Source organism: Rhamphochromis sp. 'chilingali' (assembly GCF_963969265.1).
Source record: "Rhamphochromis sp. 'chilingali' genome assembly, chromosome: 22".
In the NCBI taxonomy this organism is placed as follows: domain Eukaryota; kingdom Metazoa; phylum Chordata; class Actinopteri; order Cichliformes; family Cichlidae; genus Rhamphochromis; species Rhamphochromis sp. 'chilingali'.
In genome coordinates this window covers 7827802-7854950 of record NC_137950.1, presented here as the reverse complement: position 1 = coordinate 7854950, position 27149 = coordinate 7827802, and the positions used below count along the sequence as shown (strand labels likewise).

General features: G+C 41.8%; 1 long non-coding RNA gene across 3 annotated transcripts; it reads right to left on the bottom strand.

The window, feature by feature from the left end:
* Window positions 1-16596: 16596 nt before the first annotated feature.
* Window positions 16597-24884, bottom strand: LOC308390374. Of its 3 annotated transcripts, XR_013970437.1 has the most exons (6): window positions 24153-24884; window positions 23090-23198; window positions 22641-22803; window positions 20642-20834; window positions 17453-17518; window positions 16602-17137 (listed from the first exon to the last, which is right to left on the bottom strand). It is a non-coding gene; the product is annotated as an uncharacterized lncRNA (long non-coding RNA). The 3 variants fall into 3 exon arrangements; XR_013970436.1 differs by having other exon boundaries at window positions 16597-17137; window positions 22641-23198; XR_013970438.1 differs by lacking the exons at window positions 22641-22803; window positions 23090-23198 and having other exon boundaries at window positions 16608-17137; window positions 24153-24873.
* Window positions 24885-27149: the final 2265 nt, after the last annotated feature.

The window sequence follows — 27149 nt, the reverse complement described above, 5'->3', positions numbered from 1 at the left end:
GGTGCATGAGGAGGGAACGACGGGGTTTAAGGAGGAAATGGAGTACGAGGAGGTGCGCGAAGTACGAGAACGATTAGAATAAGAATAATGGGAAATGATAAGTAAAGGCATCAGATGAGAGGAGAAAGAGACTGCAAAAGAGGGGGGAGATGTAGATGGTGAAGAGAGAAGTAGACGGAGGGACAAGAGGTTTAAGAAGAGTAGTCGAATGAGAATTGCTGTGGCAAGGCTGTGATGACTAATAGATAGGTGCTGAGACAGGAATTCCTCATTCTGCTTTTTTCTCTTTGATTCTCTCACCCTTCCCCTCTATCTGCCTAATTAAGACTGCATCTTATTTTCCCCCTAAATATAAGCCACCAACACAAAGTCACATTTGCAACATGTCAGAACTGAAGAAAAAGTTGAGACGAACTAGAGGGAGAAACAGAAGGGGCCCTCAGCGCTTCCCTCCCTGCCTCCGTCTTTCATCTTGTTCCTCTTTGAGCATCCTCCAGCTCTGTCAGTGTCGGCTCCCGCAGAGCTCCACTCTCCCGCTGGGGGTCTTAGAGAGTCAACCCAGGACGAGCGGCTGTCCCTGGGGTGAGGCAAGACTGTGAAGGGGCCCCTGCTCTGGAGCCTGCGCTACTGATAGCTAAGGGCACAAACTGTCTCATGGGAATACAGAGATAGTCCAATGCTGCCAAAGTGGCAAAACTACACTAAAGCTACCAGAAGATAAAAAAGAATTTATATATTTGCTAATCTGTTGGGTGTCTATTGCATCATGTCAGTTTATTATGCCTGTTCATGCATGTTATAGATATATTGTTATGAGTGTTTAAATGCACTCCAATAGTTTCTGGGTTAGTTTATGTTGTGTCTAATCCTATATTGCAGGATACGTGAATAAAAAGCTGTGTAGTGTAGGCAAGAAAGAAACCTGTGCCTCAGGAAACCAACTACAATATTTTACATTCACAAAATTATTCCATTACCATCAATTCTCACATACAGTGTGTGAGCAAATTCAGATAAGAACAGCACAGTACTGGTCTCGAAAACAAAAAGCTTCAATGCTCACGTTTTCTGAACTGATAGATGGACATGGACATATGAAAGTCTCTTAAATCTGTAGTTTTCTTTAATAGCCTCCAGGGAACGAAGCAAAAAGAGGTTCAGATGGAAATAAGGCTCAGCATCCTCAATTAGTGGTCTCAGTAAACACTTTCATGATGACTTTATATTTGATGGTGCTAGGTTCAAGTTTTATTGGATACTGAATTTACAATGTTTGCTTAGCAATACCACAAAGTACAGCTAATGCTATGCTGCTGTTAGTTTGAGAAAGTATTGTAAAGCATTCAGTATTTTTTTATCTGATGAAAATTTATACAGGAGTGTATTCAAAGAAAGAGGTGGCAAAGAATATAGGATAAAGATGAAGGCTTAGAGTGATTTGGCTGTGAAACCGGACACTAAGAAGGAGGAGAGGGCTTACATCGACTGAAAGGCAGCAAGATCAAACCGGAAAGGATGCACAGCAGATTAGGGTGGTTAAGGGTGAAGAGGGAAATGTACTAATGAGTGAAGAGAGTGTGCTGAGAAGATGGAAGAAGTGTTTTGAGAAGCTGATGAATGCAGAAAATGAGAGCAAGAAGGACAGTTAATCCAATCAGGAGGTGCAGGGGATTAGTAAGGAGGAAGTGAGGACACCTATGAAGAGGAGGAAGAAGTGGTTGGTCCTGATGACATACCTGTGGAGATACGTAGATGCCTAGGAGAGAGGGTGGTGGACCTTTTGACCAGATGTTGGATTGTTCCTAACAGTCTTGGAAAGTGAGGGAAATGGAGAAGTCTACTGGTACAAGGTTTCATGAACAAGCTTTCACAACAATGTCACAAGCCATACAAACAAACTCTTTACATTCACCAAAACCACCCCTGTTCCCATCTTATGGGGACTTTGTTGTTGCTCTAAATAGAACTGTAGCTTGTTGTGTCAAACCCCAACAACACCTTGTATCTGAGTGCCTCCAGCAGCTTCTGACATGTTCTGTTACTCCATGTAAGTTCTGTGGGGATTTTTCACTTACAAAACAAATATCAGCCTCATTATATAACTCGAGGATGACTGGTCTTACGGTTGCACTAGAAGGATCCTCAGGTGACCAACTAGTTCAGCCTGTACTTGTGATTGGGCAAACAGTATGTTTCATTTCTCACAGCTAATCCAAGCTAATACCTTGGACACCAAGTCAAAATGTAATATTAACAACCTGACACATATTTTATTGCAATTATTGCATGTCTACACTCTTACACGTGGCAGCAGAGACCATTCTTGCCCCGTTGGTGTCAGATTGGCAGTGAGAGAAATCTCAGTGCAAGTCTCACCCATTCAGTAATAATAATAATAATAATAAACTTTATTTATAAAGCACACTTAAAAACCAAGGGTATGCCAAGGTGCTTAACAAGTAAAATAGAGTATAGGAGGAGGATAATAGAAATAGGACCAAAGCAAGTACTAAATATGCAAGCAGATAACTGTCACTAATACATAGGAAAGCAACAGGTACAGAGCAAACAAGAATTTAAATGAGCATAAAAGTGCATGATATAAAATCATAAAAGAAATATTAACTAGAGGGAAAGGCAAGATTGAATAAGTGGGTTTTTAATCGTGATTTGAACAGTGCAATGGAATCAGATGCGCGGAGGTCGAGAGGAAGGGTATTCCACAGTACCGGGGCAGCCAGAGCAAACGCACGGTCACCCCGGGACTTCAGTCGAGATCTGGGTTGGGTCAGAAGTAGTTGAGTGGCAGATCTGAGTGTTCTAGCAGGAGTATGTGGTTTGAGAAGTTCACTTTATTCAGTGACGGTCACAGTCTGGCTATGTGGGTTAAAAGCTGGCTGTGCCTGTTCATTCAGGGAAAGGAAAAGCGATTGGACCAATCGATCACTACCACAGGGGGTAATGTATTGACAGACTAACATTTTTCATACACACACATACTCTCTCAGAGACATTATTATCTTTATTAAAGTCTGTCTTTGAAATTTTTTCTTTCAAAGTTGGGCTTTAATAAAGACTATAAATCTCACAGTTTTAACAGTGTCTGCAATCCATGCACTACTTCCCACCGCCCTCATTTATAATTTTGTTTAAAATGAATCCTTTTTCAGTTCGTTTACTACTAGGTAGCACTAATTAGGTAGCCTAACTTTGCGTGTGCAGGTCTGTGTGGGTCATCTGAACCTCTCTCCCCACAAATGATCCACAGCTGCTACCGACCAACTGTATCTGACAAGGTGTCCGTTCACCTGCCTATCACAGGTGATCATCCACGGCAACCACACAAAGAAGCACATGGTTCAACACACAGACAACAGAAAAAGAGAAGACTGCACAGAATCCTCACTTTCACACAGCCATTGAGAACCAAATCCTCATGACTAGACCGTCCCGTCTTCCTCAGCCTCAGAAACGATCTCTCTTCATCATGAGATGAATAAAAACAGATGGAGGTGTTTACCTCCCGCACGTGATTGAAAAGCTTCTCAGCAGCCTTCCCCACAGTTCCTAATTTAACCGCATATTTTGGTTTTCCATCCCGCATATCGTAAAAAGCAGGCAGCTTTTTATGCCTCCCTGTGAAGATTAAATAAAAGACCGGGGCCCCTCGCCATTTGTCTCCAACCATTTCCACAACCAAAAACAGCGAGTGAAAGAGAGATCGATATTTCCATTTGTGTGATGGCTCGGGTGGGTGTTTTGAATTATTTGATGATGGAAATGTGCAGGGGGTAAGGCATGTGTTTGTGAGAGAGGGGACAGCAACATTTAAAGAACAGTTTCTTGTTTTACAGAGCTTCTTCGCTGGCTTTGGACATATATGCTACATTCCTAGATAATTTAATTTTCATGTCTCCATTATGGTTCACAAACAAACTATTCTTTTTGCCTTATCGTAATTCTTACAGTCTTACAATGTCCTTATAAAACTCCTTGTGAGACTTAAAACACCTTTACACTGAACAAATAAAATGAAAACACTTCCAACAGTCTGCAGCCACATGTTGGAATCCAGCCAAGTCTCAAGTTTAGTGCCGTGTCCGTTACCATGTTGGTTTTTGAAGCCCACAGTGACCATACTGGACACATGGAAAGAGTGCTAAGTTATCAGCTAGCAAGCTACCAAGCTCAGTCAGATTAGGGTAAAAATTAAACAACAACTCCTTGCGATGACGAATAGTTGGTGGTTGTCTGGAGATTGCATTGATATTTTTTTGCAAGTGACTAAGGGATGAGCCAGAGATTGAGTGTGCAACCCCCTCAACCCCTGAGTGCCCACTTTTGGGCAAAGTGATCGCACAGGTCACCTGGCGGGAAGCAACAATCGCATTCTGGCTCCGACTGACTGAAGTCACTGTCAGACAGCTTGAAGTCTATATGAACACAGACTGATTTCGGTGTGCTAGCAGTTGGACTGAGTCAGTCTGCACCAATGAGCACGATTCATCTGCAAAGAAATTTCTTTGGAATAGGGGACTCAACTCAGCTGGTTGTATTCCGGTTTTATATTCTATCCATCCATCCATCCATTTTCTTCTGCTTATCTGGGGCCGGGTCGTGGGGGCAGCAGCCCAAGTAGAGAAGCCCAGACCTCCCTCTCCCCAGCCACCTCCTCCAGCTTATCCGGGGGAACACCAAGGCGTTCCCAGGCCAGCCGAGAGATATAATCTCTCCAGCATGTCCTGGGTCTGCCCCGGGGCCTCCTCCCGGTGGGACATGCCCGGAACACCTCGCCCAGGAGGCGCCCAGGAGGCATCCTTGTCAGATGCCCGAACCACCTCAACTGGCTCAGTTCGATGTGGAGGAGCAGCGGCTCTACTCTGAGCCCCTCCTGAATGGCCAAATTTCTCACCCTATCTCTAAGGGAGAGACCAGCCACCCTTCAGAGGAAGCCCATTTCCGCTGCTTGTATTCGCGATCTCGTTCTTTTGGTCACTACCCACAGCTTGTGACCATAGGTGAGGGTAGGGACGTAGATCGACCGGTAAATTGAGAGCTTCGCTTTGACGCTCAGCTCTCTCTTCGCCACAACAGACTGGTATAGCGTCCGCATCACTGCAGCTGCTGCACCAATCCGTCTGTCGATCTCTCGCTCCCATCACTCATGAACAAGACCCCGAGCCACTTAAACTCCTCGACTTGGGGCAGGGTCTTGACCCGGAGAGGGCACTCCACACATTTTCCGGCTGAGGACCATGCCCCCAGTTTTGGAGGTGCTGATTCTCATTCCCACCGCTTCACACTCAGTTTTATTTCTATTTAAAAGCAAAGTTGCTGAGCACCTTTGTGATTTGAAGTTATATTGCTCTCCTGCAACAACTACATGATTATTTGTGGAGGTTTCTGAATCTGAGTCAAATCTATGAGGGTCGGAATATCAGTAGTTAATGTAAATTTCTGTGCACATAGAAAGTAACAGATTTGCGACAGTTTTTTGATTTTTAATGATTTATCACAGTTAGTCATTGTGTTATCATATTATGTTCAAGTGTAAACTGATAGCAAACTGTAACTTTGTCTTATTGTTGTTTTATTGATTTTGAAGCAACCATTTCAAAGGCAAAAAGTCCACAGGTTCACTGTACATGGTCACTATAAGCATGAAAGTAGTGTGTTGCTACAAAACCTGCTACATAGTAAACAATGGAAGAGAGACAGACCATCATAACACTTAAAAATGTGGGTCTTCCCTACAACTGAGTACAGTTTCCTTCACCATCAAAATGCACTCAGAAACTGGGGCAAACTCTGACAGGAAGAGGTCCGGCACACCCAAAGCCACACCTGAATCAGAGGACAAGTTAACAGCTTGCGTGATAGGCGGCTCAGAGGACAACAGCTTCAAGCACAGCTTAATAATGGTCGTAGTAAGCAAGTCTCAGTCTGAACTGTGAAGAGAAGACTTTGCAGGATCACGCAGGATCTTTGTACGGCGTGGAGTAGGTGAAAGGATGGTACCCCAGTGTGTGGCATTAACTATCAAACATGGAGGAGGAAGTGTGATGGTCAGGTGCTGTTTTGCTGGATCCAGGGTCTGTGACTTCTACAGAGTGAGGGGCACCCTGAACCAAAACAGCTACCACAGCATTCTGCAGTGCCATGCAGTACCCTCTGGCATGCATCTAGTTGGTCAGGGGTTCATCCTACAGCAAGATAATGACCCAAAACATAAATCTAAGCTATGCCAGAGCTACCTCAGGAAAAAAGAACAAGACGGTAAGCTTGAAAACATGGAGTGGCCAGCACAGACTCCAGACCTAAACCCCATTGAGCTGTTTTGGCATGAACTGGAAGAGGCAAAGCAACCTACTGCCACACATTTATGGGAACTTCTGCAACAGATATGGTAAGAACTTTCTGAAGAATATTTGATTTCTATTGTAGAAAGAATGCCACGGGTGTGTTCAGCTGTTATATCTGCCAAAGGTGGCTACTTTGATGAGTCAAAAGTTTAGAATACATTTTGGTCTATAAGTTGATTCCATGATTTTTTTTTCTTAACTCCAATTGCTTATTTCTACTATGCTTTCATCTCAGAGTGCAATGAGACATTAAACTGCATAATTTTCAAAGAAAATGGAAAAATTGGGGTGTTCTAAAACATTTCACCAGTAGTGTATTTCTGAGATCTTTTTGTGTGTGTGTCATTAGGATGTTTTTTCCAGTGGAATGATGCTACCTTTGATCCTGTGCTGCATTTCACAGCAGTCCCCTAAAGCTGTCAAATAATTGAATCATTATGTTATACTTTAAAGATCTAGATGTAGCCTAGATGTAAATAAATAAATAAATAAATGCTGGTGTTGCTGGTTACCCTCACCCCTGTAAAGTATCATTCTCTGGAGACTAGCTCCCCATCAGATATGTATGCTCATCCTTCCTGATTTGCAGGATACTGGAGGCTGTCCTGTCTGACCTTGGATAAATCCTCAACCTCAGGGCTCACACAAAGAGGAAGACAACAATTTTCAGTGCATTCTGTGTAATTACAGCCACTTATTAGCCTAATCTGCATATTTTTGGACTGCGAAAGACAACCGGAGTAGCTGGACTTGATTCTTTCTGGAGTTTCTTTGGGAAACTCCAGAAAGAATCAACATATCCAACCCAAAACTTTGTTGCTGTGAAACTGCTAACCGCAGCAGCAGCGTGCCACCATGGGACTAAACAGACAAATATTGTGGCACAACCACCGTGAAGCAAATCGAATGTTACGAGTACATTATGGCATTTAAACCTCGAGCTAACTTTCAGCATCGCAAACAGCCCGTGCTTGATCCCTTTCTGCAATAAAAACAAATGTATCATGAAATAAAAATGAACTGGAGAGCAAATGTGGCTTTTTCACCCCAATGAGAAACAAAAGATTTCTCATATAGTTCAAACGGGCATCCAGAGTTCAAGTGGTTTTTCTTTTGTTCCCGCGCCCCCATCTCCAGCAGATTATTATGTAAATGAGGCCATCTCATTCATCATGGGACTGTGAAGAGGCTGGCTAGGCAGGAATGTCATCTGGACAGAGATCAGAGAGAAGGAGGGGAGTGGTACCAGGGGAACAGATGTGTTATCGTAGGTGGGAGAACATTTCCATAAGCCACTGAAAACCTCAGGGCTGTCGACACACACACACGCAGAGAACTGACTCCATCAGATATAAAGTCTGATCCGAGGTAACCCTGGATTCATGTGTGTGTGTATTCTTTGGAAATATGAAGGGTGTAACCTGGTCCTCAGCGGGTCTCTCCTGTCAGAATGGTCGCACTTCATTAACCTGCGAGAGAGGTAGACAGGAGTGTGTGTGTGTGTGTGTGTGTGTGTGTGTGTGTGTGTGTGTGTGTGTGTGTGTGTGTGTGTGTGTGTGTGTGTGTGTGTGTATGCACGAGCATGCGTGTGCGCGTCTGTGTGTATTGACAATTTGGCTGGCCTTCGGCGTTCTTTAATGGTCTGGACAGAGTTACGGCCACAATAGCGAGAAGCCACGCAAGTTTTCGCTCTCTGCTGCAACATGTCCAGAAGAAAAATGATCTGCAGCTTTTATCCATGTTCTTTGTGGTCACAGCACTGTTTGGAGTTTAGATGTCTCATCAAAAAGGAATTCCACTTCCACTTTATCAATCTTTTTTCAAGTGGCCGGGAGCCTGTGAAGCAGCTTGCAGATGTGACATGCCTGCTGAGGTTTAAATCATGCTTCTGTCATTAAATATATATATATTATGTAATGAGTTATGGGTGAAATTAAGGGTTCGTGTAACTTGGTGGAATAATGGAAACACCCACTCAGCCACATGAATTTAAAGGATGCTTCTGGTTCATTCTAATCTAAATCTTAGTTCTGCCTAAATCTTCTCTCCAAATGTTGTTTTCTTCATGAAAAAATGGGACATTTGCATTAGAGTTCAGAAGTAGATATTAATGTAGATACAGTGCTGTGCAAAAGTCTTGAGCCACCCTTCATTGCTTTATGTTTTGAATCCAAGGAGCCAGACTATCTTGTGATTTTAAAAAATGGTATTCAGTAATAGTTCTCTTGGATTTCTGGAAGACTTTTAAGGTTTTCCACTGGACATTGGCTGTTTTTAACATTTCCAGAAGAATACATTTTTGGGTTTATTTGTTAAGTCACCTAGGACTGGCCTATATATCATTACAGCATAAAAAAAGACACCTAACTTAAGGAATGAGCTAGAATAATGCTCATAGGCAACCACTTAACAAAGAAGCAGTTTTTTTAATTGTATATATCTAAATTCCAAAGATAACACAATAAGATGATTCCCAGAGAGCTGAAAATGTGGTATAGCTGCATGATGTGGAGTGTGTCTAAGAAAACTAGTGAGGTAGAGTACAAAAGAAGAACTGTATGTGAAAATGATGTCCTCTGAAAGAGGAAGAAATACAGCAAAGACCTGACACAGGACCTGAGAGATTTACCTGACTTTTCACCAAAGCCTCATCAGAAATGGTCTCAGTGAAAGTGTGGCTGTCAAGAACTCATTCATGAGGAAATGAAATGGGGCAAAAACACTGAGGTATGTCAGTTACAACAGGTCTATAAAACGATGAATCCAAATTGGAAATTTTTGGTTAAATTATCATCAATACGTGCACAGGAGGTTAGTCAATTTGATGGAATTGCAACACAGAAAAGTACTGTGAGATTTTGATGCAGTACTATCTGGAAAGTGTCTGACTGGCAACAGCTTTGTGTTTGTAGCATGACAGCAATCCTAAACACACTGCCAATGCAGTAAGAGTGGAGCCATTACTGAGGAGTACTTAAAGAAATTGCAGGAAAGCTTATGTAAGAGAGTTCAGGCTGTGCTGAAAAATAATGCTGGTCATACCAAATAGTGACTTTCATTAGAATTGTACAAACTCTGGTTTTCCATGTATGTTTGCACATTTCCATAAATTGCCTCCATTTCCTGGCAAAAATTAAACAAATGAGGGATGTTTCCAGATTTTTTGTACAATACTGCCTTAAATTCATAACATCAGATGGAGTTTTATTTTATAATTAGCATGTATTTGCCCAGTAATATTTAGTAGTCTAATTAAAAACACAAGCAGCACAACTAACATAAAGGAGAAATGTGACTGAACTTTATATCAACAAAGTCAGCTTTACCCAATTTTGAGGTTAAATGCACATAATTTAACATCACAAAAAGTCATTATGAAAACCTGTTTGTAATTTTCAGAGCATTTTTACACAGTAATAATATTTCATGTGAGATGAAGGCAGTGTGATTTGTTGCATTGCCCCACACACTGCACATAGTTTCAACATTTTAACAGCAACACTGCACATAAAACCAGCCGGAAGCCATTAATCTCTACAGGAGTCTAGGTCACAGTGGCCCTCTGCTATCTGTTGCAGCACTGTTCTCAGCCCGCCAAACACTGGAAACCACATCACAACAATCAAAGCCTAAACAAACACAGCTCAAACAAAGATCACATTACATCTGTGGTAATAACTTGAACTTATAAGTCTTTGCCATAACAACTTTATAGGATGATTGTTGTGATTTTTCAGTAGTTCCTAATGGACCAGAATTAGTGTGAGCATGGAGGGAGATTGTCAGTTATTAAACTAATCTTTCGTTTTACCGACTTCAGGAAAATCTAACAAATAGCGCTGAACAAGCATTCAAAATAACACTGAATTAAAAAAAAAAAGAAACAGATACCATGGCAACGTTATATTAGAATTGTAGTATTATACTTTTTTTTTTACCCTTGATTCCCATAGTAGAACATAGGAACAGGTAATCTGGTAAATCTGGTAATATGTAAATAGCCTGCTATAACAAAGATCTTCTGTATAGACAGGCATTTCTGTCCCATACATGACATTTTAGGGTTAGACTGTTAGCTGGCAGATACAAGGACAATTTAAGAGTAAAACATCTTGCTGTTGTTTAAAGTCATGCTTCCACAGCAACGTATCGAGGAGTGTAACAAATTATTTTCTGCAGGGAGAAAATAAGTAATGCCATACTTTTCTAAAAATTAAAAGAGTAATATGTGATGCATTAGTTCGCTAACATGAACTAATGTAAGTCTATTGACCATAACCAACAAACCATCCCAGTGACATCTGTACTGCCAGAAGATGCAATGTTCTAAAAACTTTAATTTTAAGCACATATTTCTCAAATCCGGCTTCACAGACAGGGATGATTCCATGTCGGTCCTTGACAGCAGAGCTTTATACATGTAGTGTTTCATGTCTACTTTAAGGGCTTATGTAGAAAAACGCCTGTATCAAAATGTAAGGTCCTTCAACAGATGCTGAAACTCGTCAGCCTCATAAATAGAATCAAGTAAAAGGGTTATCTTAGTCATTACGATTCATCCTCTAGCAATCATAAATCTCCGTGCCAAACCTTAAAGCAATCCCAAATGTTTCTGAGTGATTAAAGGTGGGACCAAAGTGGTGAAGATCATGACCATCATACAAACTAATTGCATTACTGAAAAGAAAAAAACAATATGTCTCTTATCTGATGGTTGTTCTCTTCCCAGCGCAGTATATCTAAGCTTCAATCCTTCCTCTTTTGTTAGCGGCTGTTTGTGGGATATGGCTGTGCAGATTGTCTATACTGGTCTTTCACACAGCCAAAGCAAGAATCAAACAGAAAGTGCCATATGCTAACAATAATCATCCGTCTTGGCATCTGTCATACAAAATCTGTTCATATCGTTCCCATCAGAGAAGCTTAGCTAGTTGCAATTTCACTGACAGTGTAGGAGCAACTTTTGAAAAGGAATGGTGCTCTGAGGTGATTTGCTGCTGATAAGGAATCTTATATGGAGCTTGCATGCAATGCTATGGTACATTAACTTCTGTACAATTGAAATGACTTTCACAATCAAAAGTTTAAAAGGATGCCAGGCCAAATGTGTGCACACATGTATGGTAATGATATGGCATCTCTTAATGTTGCAGAATAACCTTTTGAGTTTGCTGTTCAATGTTTATTCACTTGATACTGGAATCCTTCTGGCCTTCCTCCTTTCTCAAACAGTATGTGTTTGCTTTACTTTGCTGTACTTTTCTTTAGAACTCCTTTTTGGTTAAACAGTCTGAGCTCTTGGACTCTGTCAGTGAAATGATCTGATTTAACTTAAAACAAAGTTTTGCAACAAGCAAAAACAGCCAAAACAACAGATTGAATATAAAAGATGGATGCACTCATTGTGAGGTCACACACTGCTTTTTGGACTTCAGCATTTTGGCCATAGTTGGATGCATGAGCAGAGTTTTCACAACACGTTCTCATCCCAAAACGACGATACCAACAATTTGTCACATAGCGTCAGTATGTTACGCTTTTGGCCCAACCCACCTGTATGTTACTCGTTTGGAAAATGAGAACTGTTTGGAATGAATCTACACATGTACATTTATTTTCCTATCTCATCATGAATCGCTTTGGAAAACACTATCTAATATGCTTAAGGTTGTGATTAAGGTTAGGCATAAGGTTATGGTTAGCATTAAGATTAGGGTTAAGGCTGGAATACACGGCTGGAACATCTGTTACTGCCGCGAGCATCATTCTATTGGATTCCACCCACAATCTGGCGTATATCATAGGGACAGGGGAGGTTAGCTTTCGCATTCCTATGGGACGCCTCGGTACGTCACAAATCGTCGGTATGTGACACATTGGGAATGAGAACAGTCTCAGTTAACATCAAGCAAAAGCTGGCTTTGTTGTCAATGTGCATTTACCTATTAATAAATGCCTTCATGGGTGTTGCTGTTAGTACAATTAACCAGACAGCAGAACACATTATTTGTTAGATAATACAATCAAAAATTCTCAAAGGGACACCAACACCATGAAGACAGGTAACATGTCTAGTCCATCCATCCATCCATCCATCCTCTGCTCATCTGAGGTAAGGTCACAGTAGAAGCAGGGTGATTATTATTACTGGCATCTTTCTCCCAGAACCACTTTCAAGCTCCTCCTGGGAAATCCCATAGTGTTCCAAGGCTGAATAAAATATATATTCCAATAAGGCATAACGTTATCAATACTGTGATGGCCTGGTAGCACTGCTTTTGGCACCTTTGTCTTCCCCTTCCTGCAGCCCTGTGGTAGTGGGAATAACAGGAGTATATAAAGCTAGCTCCTGCAATGTCTCACACTGTGAGGGTTTGCTGTGTGGCAGGCAATGGTAGGACCCAAATGCAGGACTTGGACACAGAAACTAAATTTAAACAGCAGCTTTATTGTTAAAACTCCTGAAATCAGGAAAACATAACCTTGGCATGAACAGGAATTAAGAAACAAGGTAACCTGGAAATACTAGGGAACATTAAGACACAAGATGTCTGTGAAGGTTCTCAGTCATCCAGGTCATCGTAGTTGTCATGGATCGCTGCGTGGCAGGCGGGAGGAGGACCCAATCGCAAGATTCACAAACACGGGGATGAACTCAAAAGCAGCTTTATTGCTGACAGGCAGAACATAGGAAATACAGAACTCAACTAAACTGGGAATCAATAAACTAACACTCGTAGGGAGACACAGGGAATCCACACAGGAAAGTGGGAAAACACGGGGAACACAGCTGACACAGATAACCATAACGAGACAGGGCGGGGTGAACATAACACTGACGGGAGACGGGCAGAGTCAAACAGGAAGTACAGAGGTTCAGACAGGAGGAGAGAGAGCACGGGGAAAACACAGACATAACGGGCTGGGGAAACATGGAACAACCACAAAGGGAGACGAGGGCTCATAAATACACAGAGGGCACACAGGGGGGAGAGAGAGCACGGGGAGAACTTAGACATAACGGGCAGGGGAAACATGGAATAAAACATAAGGAGAGACGAGGGCTCACAGATACACAGAGGGGCACACAGGGGGTAAAAGCCACGAAGGGAAAACACTTAGGGAACAACACAACAGGGCAACTCAGGAAACATGGCCTAAATAGGGAACAAAATACAAACATACAAGAAAACTAAGAATACTGGGCCAACATGGCCCAGGACCATGACAGTAGTCAAAGGAGCTTGCAAAGAAAAGCGTCTGGACTTCTTTAAGTTGCTTGAAGACGTTTCACCTCTCATCTGAGAAGCTTCTTCAGTTCTAAGGTCAAATGGTGGAGAGTCCCAGATATAACGTAGTGGGAGTAACCCCCCACAGAGGGACAAACTGACCCCCTGATGATCCTCTAATCGCCTGAGCCAAGGTGTGAAACTGGGTGTGGGTCCCAATCAGCCAGAGTTTCGGGTGTGTTCATTGTGAAACCTGGCCCCACCTTATCATGCGAATTCCTGAGGTCAGATGGCCCAGGATGTGAGTGGGCGTTAAGGCGTCTGGGGAGGGAACTCAAAACTGGATTATAGATGGCAGAGAGTTGGTGTCGTAAACCACCGCCTCTGTTCAAAGATGGTCGCTCACAGTGGACATAGATGGCTTCTTTCACTCCTCTTTCAAACCATCTGTCCTCTCTGTCCAAAATGTGAACATTGGCCTCCTCGAAAGAGTGACCTTTATCCTTAAGATGCAGATGGACTGCTGAGTCTTGTCCTGTGGAGGTGGCTCTTCTGTGTTGTGCCATGGGCTTGTGAAGTGTCTGTTTGGTCTCTCCAATGTAGAGGTCTGAGCATTCCTCGCTGCACTGTACAGCATACACCACATTGTTAAGTTTGTGTTTTGGCGTTTTGTCTTTCGGGTGAACCAGTTTCTGTCTGAGCGTGTTGCTGGGTCTGAAATGCACCGGGATGTCATGCTTGGAGAAAACTCTCCTGAGTTTCTCTGATACACCGGCTACATAGGGGATGACAATGTTGTTGCGTCTGTCCTTCTTATCCTCCCTCGCTGGTGTCTGGTCTTCTTTTCTGTGCCTCTTTGCTGACTTTAAGAACGCCCATTTAGGATAGCCGCAGGTTTTGAGTGCTTCCTTTACATGTGTGTGTTCCTTCTTTTTTCCTTCAGGCTTAGAGGGAACATGTTCTGCCCGGTGGTGTAGGGTCCTAATTACTCCAAGTTTGTGTTCCAAAGGGTGATGGGAGTCAAAGAGGAGGTACTGGTCCGTGTGTGTGGGCTTCCGGTAAACTTCGATGTTGAGTTTGCCGTTCTCTTCAATGTGCACGGCGCAGTCCAGGAAAGGCAAACAGTCGTCCTTTGTGTCTTCCCTGGTGAACCTGATGTTTTTATCCACAGCGTTAATGTGCGCAGTGAAGGATTCCACTTCTTGTGTCTTGATTTTGACCCAGGTGTCGTCCACATATCTGTACCAGTGGCTGGGTACTCTTCCTTTGAAAGAGCCAAGAGCCTTCCTTTCCACTTCCTCCATGTAAAGGTTGGCTACAATAGGTGACACGGGGGAGCCCATGGCACAGCCATGTTTTTGTCTGTAAAAGCCTTCGTTGTATTTGAAATATGTAGTGGTGAGGCAGACACAAGGAGCTCACACACAGCCAGGAAAACAATGATGACATGACAGGGACAGAGGAAGACTGAGGACTTAAATACACAGGACAACGAGAAGATCGGCAACAGGTGGAAACACAGCTGGAACAAATCTGACTAACGAAACAGGGGAAGCAAAACTGAACATAAGACACATGAGAAGAGGTAGCATAAACAAACAAACAAACAAACAAACAAACAAACAGGAAGTGACACACAAACTGAAATCCAGACAAGGACACATGAGCTTGACATTAGGACAGGGGATAAACATACATGGAAGTACATGACAGACTGGGGAGACAAAGGCTGAAATACTAAAAGAGGAACATGGGAACAGGTAAGGGAGACGAAACACAGGGACACGACTAAGACACAGAGCAAGAGGAAGAGGGACATGGAGAGAGAGGGAGAGTGAGGGACACAGAGGGAGAGGGAGCAAGAGACAAGACCTGCTGGGGAGACTAAGGAGCACGCTGAGGACAGAACACAGAGATGAATACTATGGTGGGACAGGACATATCAACAAGACTGGCATACACAGGAGACACTGAGGACAAAACAAAAGGAAAGGGAAACACTAAGAGAGCTAAACCAGAACCACAAGAGATAAACACAATAATCAGAAAACTCACAGATGTAATAACACTAAACTAGGAAACTTAAGACACTATAGGTATGCTACAATAAAGATTAACCAACATTCAACGGCCCACAAACACAAAACACTGGGTCAAAGAACCAGATGTACTAAGAACCACCCACACACACACACACCCGTTTCTTGGGTTAGAGGGACAATTTCTGAAATTTTTGGCAAATCAGACTGGACATAGGGCTATGGGGACACCGGGTTCCAGAGGTGCTAGAGCTACAATATGCATATCAAAAATCATGAAAAAAATCAGCAAACCTATACACAACTTAAAATTTAAACATTTTCTTTGCTCGACTGAGATATAAAAAAGGCTATTTTTTCAGACATTCTGGTGGTTTGTAGAGACTTTTCTGTAGCTCGGTCTATAAGGACAGTCTGGTGTACAAGGTCAGTGATGTCATCATACATATACACAAAGTATAGTCTGTTCTGAAGGGACACATGGTGTGTAAAGCCAGTCTACTGTACACACACACACTGATTAAATCTGGTTTAAAAGGACACATGGTGTGTAAAGCCAGTTCACTGTACATATACTCACACATGCACTAAGTATAACCTTCTTAGAAAAGAAGGTGTATTATAAGACTGTGACTGATACATCATTATAGTAAAATTGAATAAATTTGCTTAGGCTGCTGCCCCTGCGACCCGGCCTCGGATAAGCAGTTGAAGATGGATGGATGGATGAATAAATTAAAAAATAATAAAAAGACTATATTTTGGTTTTCTCTGATGAGCATTACAATCTGACATACAAGCTTACATAAAACACCACAGATCATATCTGTTGTGATCTACTAACAGGTGGTCAAAGTGTCATTAAAACAACTAGAAGCATAACACAACAGTGCTTGCATCAACTAGAACAAACTATGTATTATAGAGTTTTTCATTGTCCTGAAGAAACCTTTGCACACCAGGGGTGAGTCGGGCTGACACCATGACTTATACATAAGACTTATATCAACACACAACACATTTGTTGAATTACTGAATTATATTTAATATAACCAACTCAATAATCAATTCCTTAAAAGGACAGCATTGTAACAATTATTGAAGGAAAATAAAAGTGAATCCTGGCATTAAAAGACTCAGGCTAACCACACATCAAAACAAAACACTGCCTGTGAGCACAGTGAAGTCAACTACATACTTTTTGAATGAAGAACACTAACCTTGAAATCAGGCCCAGAAAGGTAAAGGCTCAGACTGTCAAAAAGTGCATTTAGTGTTTAACATTTATTTTTTTTAAAGGCCAGTCCTCTGTTGCGCACAAAATCTCAAATGTTTTGAATAGATCTCGTCTCCAAGATAGGTTGTTCCTTTTCTTTGCACTTCAGACACTGCTGGTTGGTGACAGTGATACCGTTTTCAATAAAAGGCTTCATATGTTTCATCACCGCTCCTATCTCCTCCTCAGACCATGGTCTCTTCACACACCGCCTTGATGAAACACGTAAACCTGTTCAATAAAACAAAACAAATTTGAAGTTTAAAAAGATCATGTGAGATGCACTTGTAGGTAGAGATGGTGTTCAAAACTGTGAAAACAAGCTGGTACTTGTCTAAACAAATTGTGTGTGATAATAAATAGACTGTAGACCTGATAAAATTTAAAGTTTGATTGTTTTCATTAACATGATAGTTCATCACACTGCTTGGTAAACACAAAATACATTCAGCTTCTTTATATGTTATATAATGTCTAACCACATGATGTTGGTGTTAACTGCACATAGTGCCTAGTGATGGACATGGCATCTGATTTATATCATACCTTTAGTAACTGAGTCAGGGACAGGAGGTGAACCAGAAGTCACACAGGCATCATTCCCCTGGTCATCTAAAAAAAAAAAAAAAATTGCACAGTATAAATGTATGGGCTTAAAGAGGCTTTCTGTCTACCAATCAAACACCATGAGCACAGAGGGGACAATGACAGCCAGTTCTATTATACTAACTATACACATGGCAATGCTGCTGAACTGGATGAAGTCAACAATACCTTGGGTAATAAGTTTACTGGGAAATGATGTAGATTTTGCACAGGCCAAATCTTGCTTGGCCAAAACTGATGAAGCATCAAAATACTAGTCATAAAGCATTAGTGTCACAATTAGGAATGGAACAACTAACAATCGACCATGTAAAAATGTACTGATGGTTAGTAATATTGTTCTATACACAATCCCAGGTTATCGTAATCAGCATAGTAGTGTTAATAGTAAAGTCTGATTTCATTTTTAATGCAATGAAAAACAGAGATGCAAGTGGCATTAATGAAACAAGAGAGCATCGTTATCATACGTGATGTGCGCTGTTAAAATACGTTACTGCACATTTCACTGGATTTGTCTCTGAACAAGACTAACTCACAGATCCCAGCTCATTACATAAGATATGTTGGGCAAACTTTGAGTACAGCATTGAAAATGTACCTTGAGCTGCAGTCTCGGAGAAGTGAGGCAAATCAGAAGTAATATTTTTTTATATATATATATATATATATATATATATATATATATATATATATATATATATATATATATAGCGAGTTCTCACACTTAGAAATCATGGAGGGCTCTGAAATTTTCATCATAGGTACATGTCCACTGTGAGAGACATAATCTAAAAGAAAATTCCGGCAATCACAATGTATGATTTTATAACAAGTTTTTTGTATATTTCTTTGTAAAATAAGTATTTGAACACTTGAGTCAAACTATATTAATATTGCCTTTGTTAACAATTGCAGCGGCCAAACAGTTCCTGTAGTTCTTCACCAGGTTTGCACACATTGCAGAAGGTCTTTTGACCCACTCCTCCACACAGATCTTCTGTAGATCTGTCATGTTTTGGGCCAACACAGACTTTTAACTCCATCCACAGATTTTCTATTGGACTGAGGTCTGGAGACTAGTGAGGCCACTCCAGAACCTTGAAATGCCTCTTACGGAGCCACTCTTTGGTTTTCCTGGCTGAGTGCTTCAGGTCTTTGTCTTGTTGAAAGACCCAGCCAGAACCCATCTTCAATGCTCTGACTGAGGGAAGGACGTTTTGGCCCAAAATCTCACAATCCATGTCCCCGTTTATCTTCTCCTTAATACAGTGCAGTCGTCCTGTCCCCTGTGCAGAAAAACAGCCCAGAGCATGATGTTTCCACCCTCATGCTTCACTGTAGGATGGTATTATTGGGATGAGACTCATCCTTCTTCTTCCTCCAAACCCCAACAATGGAGTTTAGACCAAAAAGTTTTATTTTGGTCTCATCGGACCACAGGACTTTCTCCCATGACTCTGGATCATCCAGATGGTCCCTGGCAAACTTCAGACGGGCCTGGACATGGGTTGGCTTAAGAAGGGGAACCTTCAGTGTGATGAATGATTTTAAACCATGATGTCTCAGTGTATTACTGATAGTAGCCTTGCCAACGGTGGTCCCAGCTCTCTTCAGGTCATTGACCAGCTCGTCCCGTGTAGTTCTGGGCTGATTCTTCACCTTTCTTAGCATCACTGACACCCCACGAGCTGAGATCTTACGTGGGGCTCCAGTCCGAGGAAGACATTAGCCTCTTCCATTCAGGGGCGCCTGCAGGAGTCTTGCAGAGGGTACGCACAGTCACCTGCACGCGCTCCATCGCGCACACGCACATGCGTGCACGCGCACTGTCGCGCACCGAGCTGCTTGGCAGTGGCTCTGGAGCCCTTTCCAGCTTTGTGAAGGTCTAAAGTTTTGTCTCTTGTGTCGTTGGAAAGCTCTTTGGTTTTACTCATGTTGCTGCAACACTTTTGACAGATTGTGGGGTGCACATGTGTCTTTATAAAAGCTAACGGCATCAAACAGGTGCTGCTAAATTAGAATCATGAGCAGAGTGTAGTTGGACTGTTTAAAAGCAGAATAACAGGTATTTGAGGGTCAGAAATCTGCATGATAAGCAAGTGTTCAAATACTTATTTTAAGCAGTAATATACAAAAATATTTTAATAAAATCATACATTATCATTTCCGGAATTTTCTTTTAGATTCTGTCTCTCACAGTGGACATGTACCAACGCTGAAAATTTCAGATCCCTCCATGATTTCTAAGTGGGAGAACTTGCAAAATAGCAAATACTTACTTTCCTCACTGTAAATGGTATTAACTACACAGCAAAGTACAAACAGAACTGCAATAACAACCAGAAGGGATGCTTGCGATCTTTAGCTGGGTATGAAAAGTAGAATATTGCAAACATCTGGCAGCTACAGTGGAAATGTATTTAATCCACTACGAGTGGTCTTTTCTAACCAGTGTCCCCTCAACCCATGTGTTTTTCTGAGTATGCCAAACACTGGAGATGAAACAGTGAAAGACTCAGTTTGAGCTCAGATGTCAGGACAGTGTTCTCACATACCTTGAGTTTGTCTGTGTCAGACACACACACATAGTTAAGCATTTTCTGTTTCACCTTCAGTTAAATACAGTTCTAACTCTCACCCTAACTGCAAGGAAACAGAGTGATTAACCCTTACCTAGTTAAGTGAAGCCAAAGTAAGACAATACTAAGAAGCTAAAGTGACTGTGAGTAAAAGGTGCATGTATATGTCTGACACAGAAAAACCCAAGGTTTTCAAGGACACTGTCCATCAGCCTCATAATGACATCTGAGCTCAAACTGATGCTTTCACTGTTTCACCTCCAGTGTGTGGCCACTCAGTAAAACACACTTGTGGAGGGGACACAAAACAGATAAGCTTGCAATCATCACTTGGGAAAGTCATACAAATTCAAGATTTAGTTAAACCAGATTGAATACCACCAAGAGGACATTTAAATATTGTGACTAGGGCTGAAACAACTAATCGATTAATCGACAACTAATCGATTATTGAAATAATCGTTAGTTGCAGCCCTAATTGTGACATCTAGATATGTATGTTTTAAACAACAATTCATAGGGGGAAAATTTTTTTTAAATGACCCACCTTTTTCCGCCAGGGCCATTCTTTCCCACCATAGTCATAAGTAATTTCACTTCCTGCCGCAATTTCCTTCAGTGCAAAAAGGCAGAGATGTGGCTTCCCTTCTGCTTCAATCAACTTCATTCTGCAATTTGGTGTCCTGTGTTCATCGTTTACTAGTCGCCCAAATGACCCATCTTCAAGTGCTCCATCAATACTGCAAATTTGGAAACATACATTAAACAAACATTTATAGTGACACGCCTATGAACTATACTATAATTTTTAAGCACCAACACAAACACAACATCCAATACAAGTTTAGTTGTTAAATGCATAGTTGATAAGTTAAAGAGGGTCCATCAGTCAAGGACGCATTGCTTTCTGACTGAGATAAGTGTTTGCGCTTCTACTTGTGCTTAGAGCTTAAACGTGGTTTTGTTGTACTGTTGCGCTGACCTAGTAGGTGTGGCTGTGGCTGTTACTCTTCTCTTCTCTTCTCTTCTCTTCTCTTCTCTTCTCTTCTCTTCTCTTCTCTTCTCTTCTCTTCTTGCCCACTACCTGCTCTGTGCTGCTGCTTGCGCGTGGCCACTGATTAGACCTTGTGCAATCTACAGCTAAGCGCAGCCTGGTGTGCACTGCTCTGCCAGGTGAGTTGAATTAGAGCAATCAAGGGCGGGCGTGCCTAGTAGACCTTAAAATGCATGCAGCAGTCATTTGACCCAAGTGCGACATACTGAGAGGACAGCAAACCAAGCACAATCCACTTTCCACTGTGAGGAAGACTTTGAGTTAGACGGGCTATCGGTAAGCTCGGACTCATATTTGCTGCTTATATGTTTGGGAAATATGGAAGCTCAATTGTGGAAATGTATTTATGCTTTGGGAAATAGTTACTGCATTTAAGTTTAAAAAATTATATTGATATTAAAATAAATGTTTAAGTTTGAATAGATTGTTTATGTAGATAGTGTTTCCCACACATTTGTTAATTAATACTAAAAGTAATTACCCCAAATCCTTGGTTAAATCTTAAAACTAGTGTAAATATGTTTGGTTTAATTTAAGGAAAATAATTCTTTGTAAAAGAAAATCCTTGGTTAAAGTCTTTATTAAAATATTTGTAAACTCTAAAATGTATACTTTAAAAATGTAATTGTTACAGAAAGTGTAAAAAATGCAAGGTAGACCACAGTTTATTTCATCTTCGTTGTTTGAAATTACTCACCTCTGATTCAAAAACTAATGAATGTAAAACTAAAACTAGGATAAATGATAGTTTAGACAAAAGTGGCTTTACTGAAGTGTATATTTTTGTTATTTCATTTGTCTTCTGTATAATGCATTTAATTTATCTGAATGATTAATGAAATGTTCTTTATTTTTTGTGTTGAAAGGTTTTTCACCTATCCATCAAGCCATCCATCTACCTACCTCACAGGCAGAACACTTGACATGTACTATTTTGGCATTGTACATATTATACAGTAGTTTTGGACACAGTAGAACAGTGCACGGGTCTCCGTGTCCACATGTGCCAATGCGCACAGACACAGGGGCGCTCATTCAGCCCTGGCCATTTGAATTTTCTCTTATTATTTTCTCTATCTCTATATTATATTTTAAATCTTCACAGCAGCGTGAGAACACTGTCTTAGCTGTAAAATGTAGGCTTATATTATTACCCCTCTAACCCCGTACATTACGCCCGTGAGTGTGTATTAGAGAAGGCACACACAGGCTGAATACGGGGACTAACGGGCCCTCAGCATATGTGGGAGTCCCGTCAGTCCCCAGTACCGAGAGTTCCCGGGGACCACAGGGTCACCGGGAAATGACGGAGCCTTAGTAAGAATGAGATCCCGCTATTCCACGGGTCCGTCACTCCCCCTTCTATAGATTCTGGGGACTGACGGGGCCGGGTACTAGAGGTAAGGACTCGTTAAAGAGCAATATGAGATGTTTGCTTCAGAAATCCTGACCTTGCAATAGAAATGTAAACATTCAGTCATTTTGAATTTACCACAATGTCTTCTGCTTCCATATGAATTCAAACATGAAGCCTGAACATGCGCTGGGGTACAGGTTACGTCTGTGTTCAGCTTCAGTTGGATCAATAAGCTCCCCTCTATACTCGACCACAAAGTCTCCTTGTTTGAAATTGGCTAAAGTGAAGATGCCACGACCTGAAGAAACAACCATATTAGAGACACAGGTGTGGCAGCACTGCAAATAATCAATTCATTAAATATGTATATCTGTAAATAACAAGTATGCAATGTTGTGCTTTTTTCAATTCTACATATATAATAAAGAAAACATGTCAAAGTGCAGAAAACATAAATAGCCAGGCTCGCTAATAACTAAATTATTAAAATACCTTTAATTTTAATTTATATTGATGTTTGTACAGGTCCCCACTGGTGATGCGTAACCCCTCAGTCTAGCCTGCAGTGTGTCGAAGTCACTCACCTTTAACTGAATTAATAAATTTAATTTCTAACATTGAATTCTTGTCTCTTCTTGCAAGGATGTGATTAATGGCATCCTGAAGGGGAGTAGTTCTCCATGACATGATTTGCTAAGGAAATAAGATAAAAATGTAAACAACATCAAAACTTCAAGCCTTTATGCTTACAAGGGCATTAGTAAAGCCTGAATGAGAAGCACCCCCCCCCCCCCCCCCCTATTAGTGTACTATTAGTTTAAGGTTATTTTAGTTTGATGAGTGCTGGAGGGATTCTGATTAACAGATAAATGGATGGGGGCGAGGCTGTATTTGTGCAGATTAACTTGACTGTGTTCCACCTGTGTTGATTAAGTCAAGTTTCTGACATGCTCCACCCAATTTTTCTTATTTCACTAATAGCATGGATACTGAAACTGTTTCAATTGAGTTCTATGCTTTCATTACATTAACATAACAGACACAGACAAGGCTGATGTCTGAGTTGTTTTAACAGAAAGCATGCACTTGCAGATATTAAAGATACTTAAATGTCCTAATTTAACTAAAGCCTAACTCTGACTTAGCCTAAACCTGTCTGTCAAACTAAGCTTTAGATCTCTCAGGAATAATGTGCTTCATCAACACAACTATGAGAGCAAAACAAATGTGTTGTTTGGTTTTTTTTACAATATTTTATAAACAAATGTGTGCAGAGTGACATCAATACTGTCTCAATTAAATTTCATGAATCTAAAAAAGTTTATTTGTATTTGCCTTCCAATGTTTCCTTGGTATTTGGGCAAAGATCATCTTTTAATATCTTAAATAATCATCTCAGAACAGGAGGAAAACAGCTCCAACTACCACAAAAAAGACAGGTGTGAGTACTACTGCTAGTACAACTGCATCTACTACAACTACTCCTACCATTAGTACAATAGGTAGTAGTTACTAGTTACAGAAGTAGTACTTATAGTAGTTGTAGTAGTAGCAGCCATTTTACATTAAACAAGTGTAGTGATCTTGTAGTGAAAAAGGCCTTCTTTCAAACTCAGTGAAACATCACACACTTTTGTAATTTCTTACCTTGAAACAAGTGATGAGATTAGGCCAGGGTAAAAAAAAAAACCATCCCGGTGCTTGGGACAGTCCGGGAATCCCCGCCCCGCGTGTTGCTGTGACCTCCGTGAACCGTTCCGCGTGCTCCGGCCCGCTCTGCCGTCCTCACCTCGTCGTGGTCCGGTCCCCGCGGTGTGCTCTCCGCCGTCCGCTCGTCGTGGTCCGGTCCCCGCGGTGTGCTCTCCGCCGTCCGCTCGTCGTGGTCCGGTCCCCGCGGTGCGCTCTCCGCCGTATGCTTTCCACCGTACCTCGTCGTTCCCTCACCTGCCGCCTCACCACGGCTGTGCCTACTCTGAAGCACTGTGTCTGTCAGAACGTCCGTCTTTTAAAAGTTTTATAATTACCGTCTTACCTTTTCTCCAAAGCGTGTCAAAACTCTGCCAAAATTGATGGATGAATAAGAAGCGCCCAATCAGTCAGTCTAAATCATTGATGTAAATATCAATGGTCTAAATGGGTAATGTTAAAATGCGCATGCGCAGCTTCCAATTTCGCGCCATGTGTATAATGTCCCGCGCTCGTGTATAATTTCCCGCGCTTGTGTGTGCGGCATGCAGGGACAACTCGAACCGACAGGGGGCAGTGGCGGACACACAAATATACAACATATGTCAAGTTTTTGGTTTACAAAGACTTTTGAGAAAAACACTTTTTGGGTATTAAAACATGCCCAGAAACCATTTTAAAAGGTCAATTTTATGAGGACAGCAAAATGTCCTCATGTAACAGAGGGTCCTCATAGCTCTTTGATTTGTCTTGAAAATTGTCCTCCTAAAACGAGAAAACACACACACACACACACACACACACACACACACACACACACATTACACAGTTAACTATTTCTTTGTTAAATAAACTGAACCAGCTAAACCTTGTTTGTGTACCTGTATAGCCAAAATAACCTCGACACATCAAAGCATGGACTCAGCAACAGATCATGTAAGTTGGAGCCTCCATGGATCAGACTTCTTTGTCCAGCACATTCCACAGATGCTCATTTTGTATTGAGACTGGATTGAGATTAGATAGAGATTTGGATTGAGTAATTTGCTGTGCTGTGCTCCTCTAACCATTCCTGAACCATTTGTCCTTTGTGGCAGGGCGCATTATCCTGCTACAAGAGGCCACTGCCATCACAGAATACTGTTTCCATGAAAGGTTGCACATGGTCTGCAAAAATACTTAAGTAGGTGGTACTTGTGAAAGTAACACCCGCGTGGATGGCAGGGCCCAAGGTTTCCTAGCAGAACACTGTGCAAAGGTTCACACTACCTTCGCCAGCTTGTCTTCTTCCCATAGTGCATTCTGGTGCCAGGTTTTCCTGGCAGCTGGCCACAGAAAACATAAGTCAACAGACCAGACCACCTTCTTCCATTGCTCCGTGGTCTATTTCTAAAGCTCATGTGCCCACTGATGGTATTTTCAGTGGTGGACAAGGGTCAGCAATGGTACCCTGACTGGTCTGTGGCTATGTAGCCCCAAAACACAACAAATTGTGATACACTGTGTATACACGGACCAACCTTCGCTCCGCACATGAATCTGTGAGCCTTGGCCATCCATGGCCATGTCATTGGTTCACCTCTCCTTCTTCCTTGGTATAATTTTGATAGATACTGACAACTGCAGGCCAAGAAAACTGCACAAGAACTGCATTTTTGGAGATGCTCTGACCCAGTCATCTAGCCATCACAATAGGCCCTTGTCAAAATTGCTCGCATCCTTACGCTTGCCCATTTTTCTGCTTCTAACACATCTACTTTGAGGATACAAAGTTCACTTGCTCTCTAATATGCCACTCACCAACAGGTACCATGATAAAGAGATAAACAGTGCTACTGACTTCACCTAATAATGTTACGCCTGATAAGCGTTCTTTGTTCAGCATTCTGGCTCTCTTCCCAGAAAACCTCCAAAGTCTTGCATCCATGCCCGAAGCACCTCAACTGGCTCCTTTTAACACAAAGGAACAGCAGCTCTACTTTGAGCTCCCTGCAGTGTCTGACGTCCAAGTCAAATATTGGAGACATTGTTCAACACCTGGATTACTGGCACACAAATCTGCCAGTCTATCTAAAGCTCCATCTTCCTATCACTCATAAATAAAATGTCGAGCAACATGAATTCCCTGATTTGGGGCAGTCTTCCTCTCCAACTCACAGGGAGCAATATCCAGCATATCCTGCCACTGAATAACTTTTGGAGTCATCCTCAAGTGGTCATTGGAGGAATTGGAATTTTTTGACCCTTCTTAATTTTACAAGCCTGGACACATCCACTCCATAACACTGGAATAGATCTGGAAAAAAATCTTAGACTTTCTCAGGGCTACAAAGTCACAAACTGCCCCTTAAAGCCACAATGCAGCATAAGTGTCCAGCGTCACACTGTCCCACATCGCATTTCCCTTCAGTTCTGGTCCCATGATAACAGATGGCCAGAGCCTGGTGACATGTGTCCACAAATGTCAACAAATGTCGTGCAAATGTCAAGGCCGCAGACAAAGAAGGCAAGCAGGGATAGTTGAGTTTGTGTGTGTACGCACTACATGAATGAGGAAGGGAGATCTTTTTGGGAAGGCAACAAAAAAAATGGCAACATGACAGTATATATGATATAGACAACACAAAGAAATCATGAGCCCCTTACGACCCCTCACCTCAGCTTACAGCAGCTCAGCCGACCCCTCGTCTGTGGCAGGTTTAAGCCAATAATGATCACACACCATCATCAAAAGTGACAGGTCCTACCGTACACTGACAGTGATTCCAATTAGGAGGACGAAATGAGCAGCAGGCAGTAGAAAATTACCAGACTGTCTTGTGCAACAGTTTGATTTTTTTTCCCCCCCTTACCAAGTATGACGCAAGACCCTGACACTGAGTAAGAGGAAAGAGGACAGAACTGTAGAGGACAATGGGAAACCACGGAGGCTTTAATGAGCACCTCTTTCTTTCCACT